We start from the raw sequence: 16,112 nt of genomic DNA, 5'->3' as shown, positions 1-16,112 counted from the left end.
AAAATCTAATGAATAATATTGTATTGGGTCTGTCAATATACCAAACACAGAAAACCAAAAAAAATTACAAGTAAAATTCTAACTAAAGAAAGTGTGGTTAAGTGCTAATAATTTATTGGTGTTATTTATTTTCAGCTGTATGATTGACATTTTGTATTACAATTTTCCTTTAGCACTTATCATGAGATTTACATAAAATCTTACTTGTATGATGTGTGCCAAATCGTAAAAGTGTCTTATTTTCCAGGAAGACTTACAGAATTATATATGCTTCAGAAAGGATAAGATCCAGGGCAATAGAATCTCATCTATAGCACAAGTAGTATTCCATTTCTTACCACAGTTAGTTTATAAATTTGATTTTAAGACTTTAGTTTATGAATTTGATTTTAAGTTTGTTGTTTATAAGCATTAATTTTATTATGCATGATTATAAAATACCCTTTGGAATAAAACTGTTTATCTTGGATTGCATTTGCATTTATTTTTAATAACCTAATTTCATCTTGACATGTAAAAATATTTAACTTCATGGAGGCTGGACATTTTTGTATTCTTGGCCAAATAACAGCACAATGAAATCATATTTTTTAATGATCACATCCAGAAATATAGGACCCAGGATCCAGGACTTCTGGATTGATTGTGGTGATCAGATGGTGAAAATGAACTAACTTCTACATCAATATTGGCTGTTATCCAAAATGTACTGATTGTGGGAAGCAGTCAGTAATTTTGGAAAGGAGATATTTTTCCCCTTTTCCAAATTACAAAGTAAGAATCACACAGACTGTCAACCCTGATGACATGTTAACTTTGAGGAGGTAACTGTGCCTCCCAGTCTGGCATCTTTTGAGTTTCATCTTGACAGATAATTGCCCATGTCCTCGCTCACACCTGACCATCTGTCCTTTCATCTATTGGCATGTACTGCCTGAGATTTCATCAGCTCCACCTTCTAATCTCCCCACTGCATAGGCCCCTTCACATCTTTATCACCCAGCTGCTGTCAAAATAAGGCTGCCTAACAAATCACCCTGAACACAGTGACTATTGCTACAGGCATTTCCTTTCTGATGAGCCAGCTATCTTGCCATTCTCCAAGAAGCCAGTGCTCCCACTCACCCTGCTTTGACATCCACCCCTCCCCTAACTCTTCCCCTGCAGCCTGTGTGCATTTCCTTATAATGGATATTTATTGAAAAGTAATTGTTGCCTGTTATCTGGAATAATATTTTGGATAAATTGATTAGCAGAATAAAGTATTCTAATAGCAATCCTACTGAATTACCTGCTTCTCTCCTGCTATTGCATCAATGTTCCTTGAGATTAATTACTTACTTTTATATCTTCAGGGCTCAGCAAAACACTCAGCATGTATATTGTGCTGAGTAATTAAAAGATGAATTAATAGATGAATGAATAATATAACATGTTTTAGAGTTGGGAGAACTTTTATGGCTGAGTCTGCCTTGATGTTGTTTCAATGATTTGTCTAAATCTGGAGGCACTTGCACATTTGATAATACAAATAATTTTATAGCCTTTTATATGTGAACATAATTTTTAAAGATAACCATACCAAAAGGTAAAATAAATGACTAAAATACATAGTATATGGTGTAAAACTAAACTACACTTAGCAAAGACTTCATGTCAAGTTTGAATGTCAGTGTTGTCTGTACTGAAAACTCCTTGCAATTCTCCAGCAGAGTGTTACTTTTCCTTTTTAATATCTTGCTCTTCAGCTTCCTTTGCCCTTTCTGCACAAATGCCAAAGAGTAGAGTGGTGGCCTGGCATGCGGAGACAGGCAAAATTCCCAATGTGCTTCTCTTCCTCTGGGACGACACTGGCTTTCTCTTTGAAGTAGAAATTCTGGATGGTTATCACAGGTCCTATTATCTGTGTGACCAGTTTGAGTTCATAGGCAGAACTGTCTCCCTTCTTGGGAGCAAAAGTCTTCCAGCGGGGAGGTAGGACTTTGGGGCAGTATTCCTTCATGTGGTATATATCTGCCTGTAGTGATCCAGTGGGTTGGTTTGTCCCACTTGAGTCCACAGAGATGATGATGTGGGCCGCTTTCTTATGGATATCTGTCACTAGTTCTTTCAGACCGAAGCCACTGCCAGCTTGAACCTAGGTTTGGTATCTCACTATAGGAAATCACTATGGGCCTGATGGGTACAAATGCACAGAAAGGGACAATGTGGTATGCTTTTGCCCACCTGGCATTGCTTCTTCACCTGGTTTAACCAAGGGCCCACTTGCTGCTGTCAGTCCTTGTGAAAGTTAAGTTTCAGGTCATGCCATTCAGTTTGGGTGCCATGGCAATTTGCTGTGTGTGAGAATGATAAAGCAGAAAGGGGGAGTGTCTGATGGAGGACTCTCTTTTGGCTTTTTGATAGGTCAGGATTTAGATAGGTGGAGTAGACAGAACAGAATGCTGGGAAGAAAGGAAGTGGGTCAGTCACCATGACTCTCCTCTCCGAGATGGATGCAGGCTAGAATCTTTCTGGTAAGCCACCACCTTGTGGTGCTACATACATTACTAAATATGTGTTAAAGCAAGATATGAGAATTAGCTAATAAGAAGCTGAAACTAATGGGCCAGGCAGTGTTTAAATGAATACAGTTTGTGTGTTGTTATTTCAGGGCATAAGCTAGCCAGATGGATGGGAGCTGGGTGGCAGGAATGCAGCTCCCATCACAACAAGTGTCATAATATAGACTAGAAATACAGATTATGTATTGATTTCATCATGTTTGTGTGTTTAAGCCTCTCTTATTAATGCACGTTTTTGATGCAGAGCATTCTCACTGTCTTGCAATTTTACAGTTTCCAGCTCCTGAGGTAAATGCTAAATGTACTTGAACACACACCACACACACACACGCACACACACACAGACATTGTGCGCATCCTGCTCAAGTCAGACTGTGAAAACATGATAAATGTTATATAGAATAATAAAGTTTCCTCCTGAAAAAACACTGGTCTGATCAGAGTCTCTACATTAGGTGCCAAGGAACTTATCAAAGGATAATCTGTTAGGCCATTATGAGAATGTCCTCATGTATTGAAACCAAGGCCATCCCTCCACTTCTTAGAGACTGAGATATGAATACATGCCTCCTATCAACTTAGCTTTCAAATAATGGTTTGACAAAGTTTATACTTTAAGATTCACAATGTGATGATTTTTTATAGTTAGACAGGTATTACAAATCATTTAAAGAGCAAGTATTAGATCATAACTAAATAATGTTTACCGACTCTGTGCAGAACTGTGCAGGGTTCTTTGAGGATGAGAATCAAAAGGTAGAGCAGAAAGATAAGAGCTGTTTGCCAGTTACAAAGACAAAATCTTTGTGTTTGTGTCTGTGTGATGTGATGTGTCTGTGTTATGTGACATGTGTGTGTGTGTCTGTCTGTCTGTGTATGTGTGTGTTCATGAAGACCAGAAGTTGACACTCTCTTTATCTATTTCTCTCCACCTTACTTTTGAGATGACAACTTACCAACTTAGCTTAACTCATTGTTCAGTGTGCTCCAAAAATCCACACCTCTTTCCTGAGTACTGGTAAGTGTGTTTAGTATGCCATCTTTTAACACAGTTACTTGGAATCCAAAACACAAGTTTTTACATTTAAGTATCAAGCACTTTGATAACTGAGCCATTGGAATCTTCCTAACTCCAAAATATGTTCATAAGATTACCATGAGTCACAATAGAAAATTTTTTCCAGCTTAATATACTGAGAGTATCCCCTTTAGGACTTCTAATTGACTTTGGGGCTCTTGGTTGGGCTTTCACACAGAAATGTAATGGAAGGATAAATGAACAACACACTTACCATTTGCTGACTTACTTTCTGTTTTAAGAAAACTGAGGCCAAATAAACTCAGTTGCTTTGATTATACACTCATAATTCCAGTCACATTTGTGATCCTATATGCATGAAAAGTTCTTTCTACTGACAAGTAACCAACCACATCTGTGCCTCCTCAGATTCAACTCAAGATGACACTGTCTGTCTATGGGGGAGATCAAGACCCCAGGCACAAATAAGTCCCTGTTTCAAACATCAGTGCAAATCAGAGCTTCTGGAACATTGAACACATATGAATTAGGGACCGACCAGCCTGTCCTTGAATTTTCTTAGTTTGCTGGCACAGCTCAGGGATCTTAGTGGACTTATGCCTATGCTCAGTTTTACAGTGCTCTGCTTATTGTATTTATTTACAGGTTTGTTACAAAGGATACTTTAAAGAAAGCAAATGAGCATCTAGGTGAATTTTATATATGCGTAAGATGGCAACATATTCATGTAGTACACTCTCTGGAGTTGGGGAGCATCTCCTCAGCACAGAACTGTATTCTTAGTCCCTTTCTTCTCTGTCTCCAGTATGTATTGGTTTTGAAGCCTCCAAACCCTGTTGTGTTCAAATGTGGAAACACCATTGGATATGCTTGAGTGTAGCATGAAACCTATAAAGAAACATAACTGGGGTCAGAATCCATTCCTCTTAGAGTACTTGGAATAGGGCAGGGTGTCTTCTGCTTTCTTTCTTTCTTTCTTTCTTTCTTTCTTTCTTTCTTTCTTTCTTTCTTTCTTTCTTTCTTTCTTCCTTTCTTTCTTTCTTTCTTTTTATTTTTGGTGTTTCAAGACAGGCTTTTGAGTTTTGGAGCCTGCCCTAGAGCTCACTCTGTAGACTAGACTGGCCTTGGACTCACCTTTCTCTGTCTCCCAAGTGCTGGGAATAAAGGCATGCACTACCACTACTCAGCATTTTTGAATGGGGGCCTTCTGGTTTACCATCAGCAAAGGAAGGCCAGAGAATTTCTCTCTGTTCAGCTTAAAGGCAAAAAGGTGAAGGGATGGTAGAGTGTATTTTGTTACTTTAAACTGCCAAAGGAAAGGCAAATTTTATTCATGTGGACCTGCCAACAGGTGAAAAGGGAGTCAGCAAAAGAAGGGGTGAAGGTCACAGAGAGAGATTTTCCTTTACTGAGGCCTGAAGCATCTGGCTTTGTAACAGAAGAATGTCTGTATCCATTACCACTCTAAAACAATTCTTAAGCTGCTTTGGGAACTGAAAAACACTAAATAATTTCAAAGAAGTTCAGATCCTCAGTCTCTCAGCCTGCAAATGACCATCGTTGAACTAACCACCATTTCATGTAAGTTTCTGTGTGTGTGTGTGTGTGTGTGTGTGTGTGTGTGTGTGTGTATGTGAGAGAGAGAGAGAGAGAGAGAGAGAGAGAGAGAGAGAGAGAGAGAGATACATTTCTTTAGAGAACCCTGACTATGCTTCAGATATTTTTTACAACTGGCTATTGTTAACTTGTTTGCATGCTTCCATGGAATAAACATGTTTTGCATGTGCAACTTATCCTTGTGATTGTATACAGCTTAAACTCATGAGAACTTTACTCAGGTGACCTTAACCCTCAGGGTATTAATTGTCTGATGCTCTGGATAAAGTCGGCTATTACATGAGATGTTCATCTGCCTCATGTTAGCTCCATTCTCCCAGGGTTCCTCTGTATTTAGAGCAGCCATCATCTTGGTGCGTCCAATAATTTCAATAGCTGACAAAGTTCAGTGCTTTCTGTGTGCACTGTATGAGTTGTCTTTAGCAGTGAAACATTTTATTGTGCTGTCTTCATGTTGACAAAGCAGTCCCTTCCCATGGGAGTCTCAGTTATAGATCTTGTTCAGAAGCTTTAGCCCAACCAAAATTTAGACTTTCTCCTGCATCCAGGCCCCAACTTGCACACTTTCGTTTCCCTTAGCTCAGTTCAACATTAGTCTTTCTCTTGTATTCAGGCCTCAACCTGTACTTTACCCTTGCTCCCAAGAAACTCACCTAGTTCCAGAATGAGGAGCACTTTCCTTTTTATGATGGTTTAGTTTTAATTGTCAATTTAACATAATCTAGAATCATCTGGGTTGAGAGTGTCAGTGTGTAATTTTCTAAATCCAGTTAGCCTGTTGGCATGTGTGTGGGGAATTTTCTTGGCACTTTTAATTAATGTGGGATACTCAGCTCACTGTAGACAGCACTCTTCTGAGAGGTTGAGTCCTGGACATTATAAAAGTTGTGAATATGAGCTGGGCAAGTATGCATTTAATTTTTTCTCCTTGCACTTGAATATGAGTGCAGTGTGATTAGCTATTTCAAGTTCCTATGGCCTTGACTTATCTGCTATGACTGGTTGTAGCCTGGACTTTTGAGCTAAAACAGGTCCTTTCCTCTTGTGTTGCTTTTAAGAGGAGCATTTTGCAATGGTGACAGAGAGGAGAGTAGGAAACCACCCTCTGATTAGACCATTCACTTTAGAAAATGTTCCATTATAAATGCTTTCTCTGGCTCTTTGATATGCACATTTTTGACCTTTTTCTCTGAAGATTTATCCATGAGAAGAATTTCTTGATGCCTTGAGACCCTGCCTATCTCTATTGAAGCAGTCAATCTTTGAAGGATATGTTGCTTCATGGTAAGCAGTAACCTCTCATTAAGGCAGGAGCAAAAATTTTTTAATTTCTTTGAAGATGTGGACCATGTAATGGCTCGGTTAGCACCATTCTTAAAATCTCCAGGGACTTTGTTCAGCAAATCCAGGTCAAGCTGCATTTTGTCTCTATTTCCAACTGTGATAGACTTAGTCATAAGTCTCTTTCCTGTTCACCTGTTTTGTATCATGGAGTGGAGTCTTTGCTTTGACAAGCTATGACATTTCCTTATTACTGCCATCATTTATTATTACTTCTGTATATTGTTTTTCTGTTTGCTTTTTTAAAAAAAAATCAGAATAAGCAAGCTACATCCCTTTGAGTTTATATTTTGTTTTTAAATGTCCTGTTATAATTATTGCTTTTTGTGTGCATTCAAGTGTGTAGGATATGTGGGGGAAGGTGGTGTGGAATGTCCTTCTATATAGGTGTTGCTTTTATTGGTTGATGAATAAAGCTGTTTCAGCAATGGCTTAGCATGGTAAAGTCAGGCAGGAAATTGAACAGAGATAGATAGAGAAAGTAGGCTGTGTTGAGGAGACACCATGTAGCTACCCAAGAAGCAAGATGTAAAGTAACAAGCTATGGGCCTCATGATAAAATATAAACTGATAGAAATGGGTTAATTTATAGAGAGCTAGCCAATAATAACCTAAGCTATTGGCCAAATTGTACCTGATATTAAGCCTCTGAATGACTATTTGGGAATAGGCAGGCAGAGAGAATCTAGACCATGAGTTCCAGTGGGATGGAGAAAATCCCTCCATCTATAGGAAGGGGAAAATGCCAAATAGCCAGGAAGAAGTCAGAGGCCAACATTGTAGACTCATTTCTCACCGTCCACATTTATGTGGGTTCTGGTTATAAAACTCTGATTTTCATATTTCTGTAGCAGCTGCATTTACTGTAATGGTGTTACCAAGGATAGCTTCAAGTTTATTAATTTAATATTATTTAGTCATATTTACTTCTTTCAGTAGATAAAAATATTCATAATTATTTATCCAACAAATTCAGTTATATATTAAATGTAATTTTATGAAATATATTATTTTTTAATTTATTAGATAATCCAATAAAGCACTTTATAATTATATTATCTGGAAGAATTCTAATATGACATTTGGCCTGAAATATAAATATATTGTTTAATATCATTTATTTGATATTTTTACTTAGACTTTACTTTAGGAGCCAAAATTGTGAATGCAAATTCATTACTAGGAAGTCCATTATTAATATATACAGTCCTAGACATTAAAAGCTGATGAATTAGAAATCAATTCAATTAAAGGCATTTTAATTTTGAAAGGGCATGAGAAATCTTGTTAAATCCTATTTTATTTAACTTGGGATAGAGAAACTAAAATTAAGGTCATCTAATCATGATCTTTCCAGTGGTGATAAATAAATGATACTGAAGGAAACAGAACCTTAGATCTAAAGATTAAAATCTTAACCTCTTTACTATTTATTTTTCATTTTTTTATTAAAAATTTTCATCTCCTCCTATCCTCCTACCCCTTCCCTCCCCTCCCTTTCACCCATACCCCCACTCCGCCCCTCTCCAAGACAAAGAGCCATCAGGGTTCCCTTCACTATGTTAACTCCAAGGTCCTCCCAACTCCCCCTAAGTCCAGGAAGGTGAGCAACGAAACTGACAAGGCTCACAGTGAGCCCGTCCATGCTGTAGAATTCAAGCTCATTGCCGTTGTCCTTGGTTTCTCAGTCAGCCTCCACCATCAGCCACATTCAGAGAGTCCGGTTTGGTCCCTTTCCATCAGTCCCATTCCAACTGGACTTGGTGGTCTCCCATTAGATCTGTCCCACCTTCTCAATGGGTAAACGCACCCCTCACGGTCCTGACTTCCTTGCTCATGATCTCCCTCCTTTTGCTCCTCATCAGGACCTTGGGAGCTCAGTCCAGTGCTCCTATGTGGGGCTCTGTCATTTTCTCCATCCAATGCCAGGTGAAGGTTCTATGGTGATATGCATGATATTCATGAGTATGGCAATAGGATCTGGACATTTCTGACACCATCTCCTCAGCTGCCCAAGGAACTAGCTGGGGGCATTTTCTTGGACACCTGGGAACCCCTCTAGAGTCAAGTCTCTGCCAACCCTAGGATGGCTCCCTTAATTAAGATATATAATTCCTTGTTCCCATATCCACCCTTTCTATATCCCAACCATCCTCTTCCCCCAAGCTCTTCCCATCCTCCACTTCACACTTTTCTCTCCCCATCCCCCCATTCCCCCATCCCACCCCACTCCCAAGTTCCCATTTTTTGTCCGGCAATCTTGTCTACTTCCAATATCCAGGAGGATAACTATATGTTTTTCTTTGGGTTCACCTTCTTATATAGCATCTCTAGGATTTTTTATGAATTATAGGCTCGATGTCCTTTATTTATGGCTAGAAACCAATTATGAGTGAGTACATCCCATGTTCATCTTTTTGGGCCTGGGTTACCTCACTCAGTATGGTGTTTTCTATTTCCATCCATTTGCATGCAAAATTCAAGATGTCATTATTTTTTACCGCCGAGTAGTACTCTAATATGTATATATTCCATACTTTCTTCATCCATTCTTCCACTGAAGGGCATCTAGGTTGTTTCCAGGTTCTGGCTATTACAAATAATGCTGCCATAAACATAGTTGAACAAATGCTTTTGTAATATGATTGGGCATCTCTTGGGTAAATTCCCAACAGTGGGATTGCTGGGTCCTGGGGTAGGTTGATCCCAAATATCCTGAGAAACCTCCACACTGCTTTCCAAAGCAGTCGCACAAGTTTGCATTCCCACCAGCAATGGATGAGTGTACCCCTTACCCCACAACCTCTCCAGCAAAGGCTATCATTGGTGTTTTTGATTTTAGCCATTCTGACAGGTGTAAGATGGTGTCTCACCATTGTTTTGATTTGCATTTCCCTGATTGCTAAGGAGGTTGAGCATGACCTTAAGTGTCTTTTGGCCATTTGAACTTCTGTTGAGAATTCTCTGTTCAGTTCAGTGCCCCATTTTTAATTGGGTTAGTTAGTATTTTAAAGTCTAGTATCTTGAGTTCCTTATATATTTTGGAGATCAGACCTTTGTCTGTTGCAGGGTAGGTGAAGATCTTTTCCCAATCAGTAGGCTGCCTTTGTGTCTTAGTGACATTGTCTTTTGCTTTACAGAAGCTACTCAATCAGGAGGTCCCATTTATTCAATGTTGCCCTTAATGTCTGTGCTGCTGGGGCTATACGTAGGAAGTGGTCTCCTGTGCCCAAATGTTGTAGAGTACTTCCCACTTTCTCCTCTAACAGGTTCAGTGTGTTCAGATTGATATTGAGGTCTTTAATCCATTTGGACTTGAGTTTTGTGCATGGTGATAGATATGGATCTATTTTCATTCTTCTACAGGTTGACATCCAGTTATGCCAGCACCATTTGTTGAAGATGCTTTCTTTCTTCCATTGTGTGCTTTTAGCTCCGTTATCGAAAATCAGGTGTTCATAGGTTTGTGGGTTAAGATCCGGGTCTTATATTAGATTCCATTGGTCGACTTCTCTATCTTTATGCCAGTACCAATCTGTTTTCAATACTGTATCTCTGTAATAGAGTTTGAAGTCAGGGATGGTAATGCCTCCAGAAGTTCCTTTGTTGTATAAGATTGTTTTGGCTATCCTGGGTTTCTTGTTCTTCCATATAAAGTTGATTATTGTCCTCTCAAGATCTGTGAAGAATTTTGATGGGATCTTTAAGGGGATTGCATTAAATCTATAGATTGCCTTTGGTAGTATTGCCATTTTTACTATGTTGATACTCCCAATCCAAGATCGATGGAGATCCTTCCATTTTCTGGTATCCTCTTCAATATCTTTCTTCAAAGACTTAAAGTTCTTGTCAAATAGGTCTTTCACTTCCTTGGTTAGAGTTACCCCAAGATATTTTGTGCTATTTGTAGCTATCGTGAAAGGTGATGCTTCTCTGATTTCTTTCTCTGCTTCCTTATCCTTTGTATATAGGAGGGCAAGTGATTTTTTTTTTTTTTTTTTGGTTTTTCGAGACAGGGTTTCCCTGTAGTTTCTAGAGCCTGTCCTGGAGCTAGCTCTTGTAGACCAGGCTGGCCTCGAACTCAGAGATCCGCCTGCCTCTGCCTCCAGAGTGCTGGGATTAAATGCGTGCGCCACTACCGCCCGGCTTGAAGTTTTTGGAGTTGATCTTGTATCCCGCCACGATACTAAAGGAGTTTATCAACTGTAGGAGTTCTTTGGTGGAGTTTTTGGGGTCGCTTATGTAGACTATCATATCATCTGCAACTAACGAAAGTTTAACTTCTTCCTTTCCAATTCGAATCTCCTTGATCCCCTTGTATTGTCTTATTGCTATTGCTAGAACTGCAAGCACTATATTGAAGAGATAAGGAGAGAGTGGACAGCCTTGTCATGTTCCTGAATTTAGTGGGATGGCCTTGAGTTTCTCTCCATTTAATTTGATGTTAGCTGTCAGCTTGCTGTAAATAGCCTTTATTATATTTAGGAATGACCCTTGTATCTCTAATCTCTCCAAGACCTTTATCATAAAGGGGTGTTGAATTTTGTCAAATGCTTTTTCAGCATTTAATGAGATGATCATATGGTTTTATCCTTCAGTTTATTTATATGATGGATTTCATTGATAGATTTTTGTATGTTGAACCAGCCCTGCATCTCTGGGATATTTTTATTAGTAAGCACATCTTATGAAGTAATACAAAAAATTTAAAAATCTACTTGTTTCGTATAGCATTCACTTTGTGCAAAATTGGGAATATCAAAACAAGATATAAATATTATTCTTGCTATTTTTCTTTAAGGAAGACTGTACTTTACAGAGTTACTTTAGTATGTATAATGGGTAACTGGTGAATATATTAATAATTAATATTTTAGGTATATCTAAATGGCAGATGCTATTGGTTGCCTTTGAGAATAGGTATGCCTTGAAAACTTTCACCTATGCCTTTCCTATTTTATATTTCATTTTCAATTAATTATAGACCTTACACTGAATGATTGTTTCTCCTTTTTTTCCCTCAAGTTCCACTATTGTGCACTAGTTGTCTGTAAAGCGTTCTATGAGTCACTCCATTGGGAGAAGAGTGAGCTGTGTAGAACGTGATCTTAGCTCAAAGATCTCACCATCCCACAGGCATTTCATAAAGGATAATTCTGATGGACTTATCATAAGATATAATAGTGCAAAGCAAAAGCAGCCTTTAGTTTGGAAATTTGAAGATTGACTGAAGGCTGTGGAGAAGACATTGACACAGAAAGACAAGGGGGTTCTGGGACCTGAGAAGTAAAAACAACCATTGTTTGCATGGTAGCTAGGATGGACAGGTATCCTGGCAGTTGGGAGCCACAAAACAGCACATAGTCACTGTAAACCTTGCAGGTTATAACCCTGTTCCAGGGAAAGGTTTCCTCAATGCAAATGTAATTACTCTGCAAGGAAGGGTTTCCCCAGTGAAGTTGTTACAGCCCCAATTTGTTCTTCTCTGCTCCCAAGAGGTACTGCAGCTCCACTCCACTAGGGGAAATCTTCCAAAGCTATGCTTAGGTACCCAGAGTGTAACATGTGTGCCCTGCTAGGGAGAACCTTGTTACAGCTCTATTCTGCTCCACCCTGCTCTGCTCTGGTGAAGTTTTTATACCACAAGCAAACCTCACTCAAGAGATTTATTGGGAAAGAAGAATCCAGGAGGGTGGTTGCCATTAGGGTGAGAAACAGAGGCAAACTGAACAGTGTACAGAGTTTGTATATGACTTCTTGGGGATCGGGAGTTTCTTTCGAGGGTGGCTTGGGATTGGTGGATTTTTGTGACCTGATTCTGGGGCGAGCTCATGGATTGGTAGGATTTTTGTACATAGGGATTTGTAGAATTCTGTAGCCTGACTCTGGGGCAATCTCAAGGAAAGAGATTCCCCTCTGCATTTCAAGCCCAGTGTGTTTTGTCAGGTCTTTCCCCACACACTGTGTAAATGTCCTGTCTTTTAAGTTACCTTTGATGGATCTGTAAGTGATGTGGGATTCCCCACTGTATGTTGTGAATACCATTGGTTAATAAAGAAGCTGCGTTGGGCCTATTGCAATGCAAGAGGAAATTCCAAGTGGATAGAGAAGGACAGAGTAGACAGAGTCAAGAAGATGCTATGTAGCTGCTGCAGGAGACATACTTTGGGCATCAGATAGAAGCTTATTGGTAGACCACAACCATGTGGTGATACACAGATTACTAGAAATGGGTTAATTTAAGATGTAAGAGCTAGCTAGGAATATGCTAGAGTCATTGGCTAAGCAGCATTGTAATAGTACCATTTTTCTGTGATTCTTTCTGCTCTGGGTGTTCTGGAAATGAACGAGTAGCATCTGACTTCATGTAAGCTTGTTGTGAAGTGGGAGCGGAAACCAGACCTGATAGGGAGAAAGCAAAGGAATACATCAGTCATTCCCCTTCTCCTCCAAACCTCACAATCTGACACACCTTTTTTCTTGCTGGCCTCTCAGATAGATCACCCAGTATAGGATACTCAAAACCCCTCTATAGCCAAGTTTTACCCCTTTCCATCATTCAACTCACAAATCTCACCAAATATATAACCCAGAATCAATACCCACTTTCCCTTCAAAACCTCGGGCTGCTCAAGCCTCTTATCTCTGACCTTTTAAGAAAGAAGCTTTTGTTCCCCACTTCTCCCTATAATATCCCCATACTTGAATTTAAAACAATGGAATCTACTGCTTGGTTCAGGGTCTCTGACTTTACCAACTCAGCAGCTGTTCCCCTTCACGTGTAGTACCCATGTTTTAACGTTTCAAACTTACTCAAATTGCTGATTTGACTCTCAAGTTTTATTCAGCTCATTTGTGTCTGCTGGCTTCTACTCGCATCCTATCTGGCTCTAAATTCTCCAGCTCTTCCTTTACTTCACCTGCTCTTACCATCCATCTCTCCTTGCCTTCTCAGTAAATAGACTTCCGGGTTCGTGAAGCCTGTCTCCCCTTCCAGGGCTCCACCATGTGGGCAACCCTCTAGTTACTGTGGTATTCTTTCCTCTCCCTCTATTGAAACCCTCCCTGTTTTCTGGCCTCCGCCCCCAGGAGCTGCATGCTAAGCACTCCCAGCTTGCTTAAGCCCATGTGGGCCTCTGTGACCTCGTCACAAATAAAGGGCTACAGCTATTCTTTGTAGAAGCCTGATAGTTATTACTACTCCCTTTTAAAAACTCTTTCTTTGTTACCACTTAGCAAATGCATGTTTTTTGAGTATTTTCTCTCTGCCATAGATTCCTCATGGCTAACCTTTCACTCTTCAAAATAAAATTCATTATTTCATTATTTTATTTTACCATGCCACCAATCTTTGGCCGATAAGCTTTTCAGCCATTACCCATGGTTACAGATGAGATGTGAAGTGTCTCCATAGGCTGTTGCTCTGATGAAGTCTTTGTCTCCAGCCTGAGGTATAAATGGGAGGTAGTGAGGAACCTCGAACAAGAAAGTGAGATCATGTGTGTATGGCCTTGAGAGAGACATTAGGACTCTGGTATGTCTTCTCCGCTTCCTCACTACTGTGGCAGGAACTGTCCTGTTCCACTACATACATGGTCCTGCCATGATGTTCTCCCACAGTTGTGGCCACTGACACCTCAAAAACTATATAAGCAAAGATAAATCCATCCTTATAACATCCTTTGATTAACTGATTTTTTTCCTCATAAGGAAGTTGATTATCACCCCTATATCAGTTATGTGTCTTGAGAATGAACATGGCATTTTGGAGTCATGTTCATGTCTTTAACTCAGCAATCTCAGCTATACTGGAGGCTTTATTGTTAAATTGCCCATACACAATCCTGTCTCCCAACTTTTTTTTTTTTTTTTTTTTTTTACTGTGCAGCTACCTCATGCCAGGGTAGACATTTTAGAAAGTAAAGAAGAAACTAAATCTACTTCATGTTCATTCACAGTAATATAAATTACATTTTCATATATTTTCACAAGGTGTGACGTGATGCTTTAAAATATATAGACATCATAATTAATCCAGTCGAAGAACATTCTCACTAAATGGTTTTTATTTTATTGGGTGGGAAACATTCTAAAGATTTTTTCTTCAAAGACTTAAAGTTCTTGTCAAATAAATCCTTCACTTCCTTGGTTAGAGATACTCCCAGATATCTTATGCTATTTGTGGCTATTGTGAAAGGTGATACTTCTCTGATTTCCCTCTCTGCTTCCTTATCCTTTGTGTATAGGAGGGCGACTGATTTTTTGGAGTTGATCTTGTAACCTGCCACGTTACTGAAGGAGTTTATCAGCTGTAGGAGTTCTTTGGTGGAGTTTTTGGGGTCACTTATGTATACAATCATATCATCTGCAAATAATGAAAGTTTAACTTCTTCCTTTCCAAATTGAATCCCCTTGATTCCCTTATGTTGTCTTATTGCTATTGCTAGAACTTCAAGCACTATATTGAAGAGATAAGGAGAGAGTGGACAGCCTTGTCGTGTTCCTGAATTTAGTGGGATAGCCTTGAGTTTCTCTCCGTTTAATTTGATGTTAGCTGTTGGCTTGCTGTAAATAGCTTTTATTATATTTAGGAATGACCCTTGTATCCCTAATCTCTCCAAGACATTTATCATAAAAGGGTGCTGAATTTTGTCAAATGCTTTTTCAGTATCTAATGAGATGACCATATGGTTTTTTTCCTTCAGTTTATGTATATGATGGATTACATTGATAGATTTTCATATGTTGAACCAGCCCTGCATCTCTGGGATGAAGCCTACTTGATCGTAATGGATAATTTTTCTAATGTGTTCTTGGATTCGGAGGGCAACATTGAATAAATGGGACCTCCTGAAATTGAGCAGCTTCTGTAAAGCAAAGGATATTGTCACTAAGACACAAAGGCAGCCTACTGACTGGGAAAAGATCTTCACCAACCCTGCAACTGACAAAGGTCTGATCTCTAAAATATATAAGGAACTCAAGAGACTAGATGGTAAAATGCCAATTAACCCAATTAAAAAATGGGGCGCTGAACTGAACAGAGAATTCTCAACAGAAGAAGTTCGAATGGCCAAAAGACACTTAAGGTCATGCTCAACCTCCCTATCTATCAGGGAAATGCAAATCAAAACAACTTTGAGATATCATCTTACACCTGTCAGATTGGCTAAAATCCAAAACACCAATAATAACCTTTGCTGGAGAGGTTGTGGGGTAAGGGGTACACTTATCCATTGCTGGTGGGAATGCACACTTGTGCAACCACTTTGGAAAGCAGTGTGGCGGTTTCTCAGGAAATTCAGGATCAACCTACCCCAGGACCCAGCAATTCCACTATTGGGAATCTACCCAAGAGATGCCCAATCATACTACAAAAGCATATACTCATCTATGTTCATAGCAGCATTATTTGTAATAGCCAGATCCTGGAAACAACCTAGATGCCCTTCAGTGGAAGAATGGATGAAGAAACTGTGGAATATATACATGCTAGAATACTACTCAGCGGTAAAAACCAATGACATCTTGAATTTTGCAGGCTAATGGAT

General features: G+C 39.3%; 1 pseudogene; it reads right to left on the bottom strand.

Annotated features, from left to right (window-relative positions):
- Positions 1–1,716: 1,716 nt before the first annotated feature.
- Positions 1,717–2,327, bottom strand: LOC119819660 (annotated as a pseudogene).
- Between the last annotated feature and the right edge of the window lie 13,785 nt (positions 2,328–16,112).

Source organism: Arvicola amphibius, chromosome 7 (genome assembly GCF_903992535.2).
Source record: "Arvicola amphibius chromosome 7, mArvAmp1.2, whole genome shotgun sequence".
In the NCBI taxonomy this organism is placed as follows: Eukaryota; Metazoa; Chordata; class Mammalia; order Rodentia; family Cricetidae; genus Arvicola; species Arvicola amphibius.
Note: the sequence above shows the minus strand (reverse complement) of the source record. Positions and strands in the feature narration are given on the sequence as shown.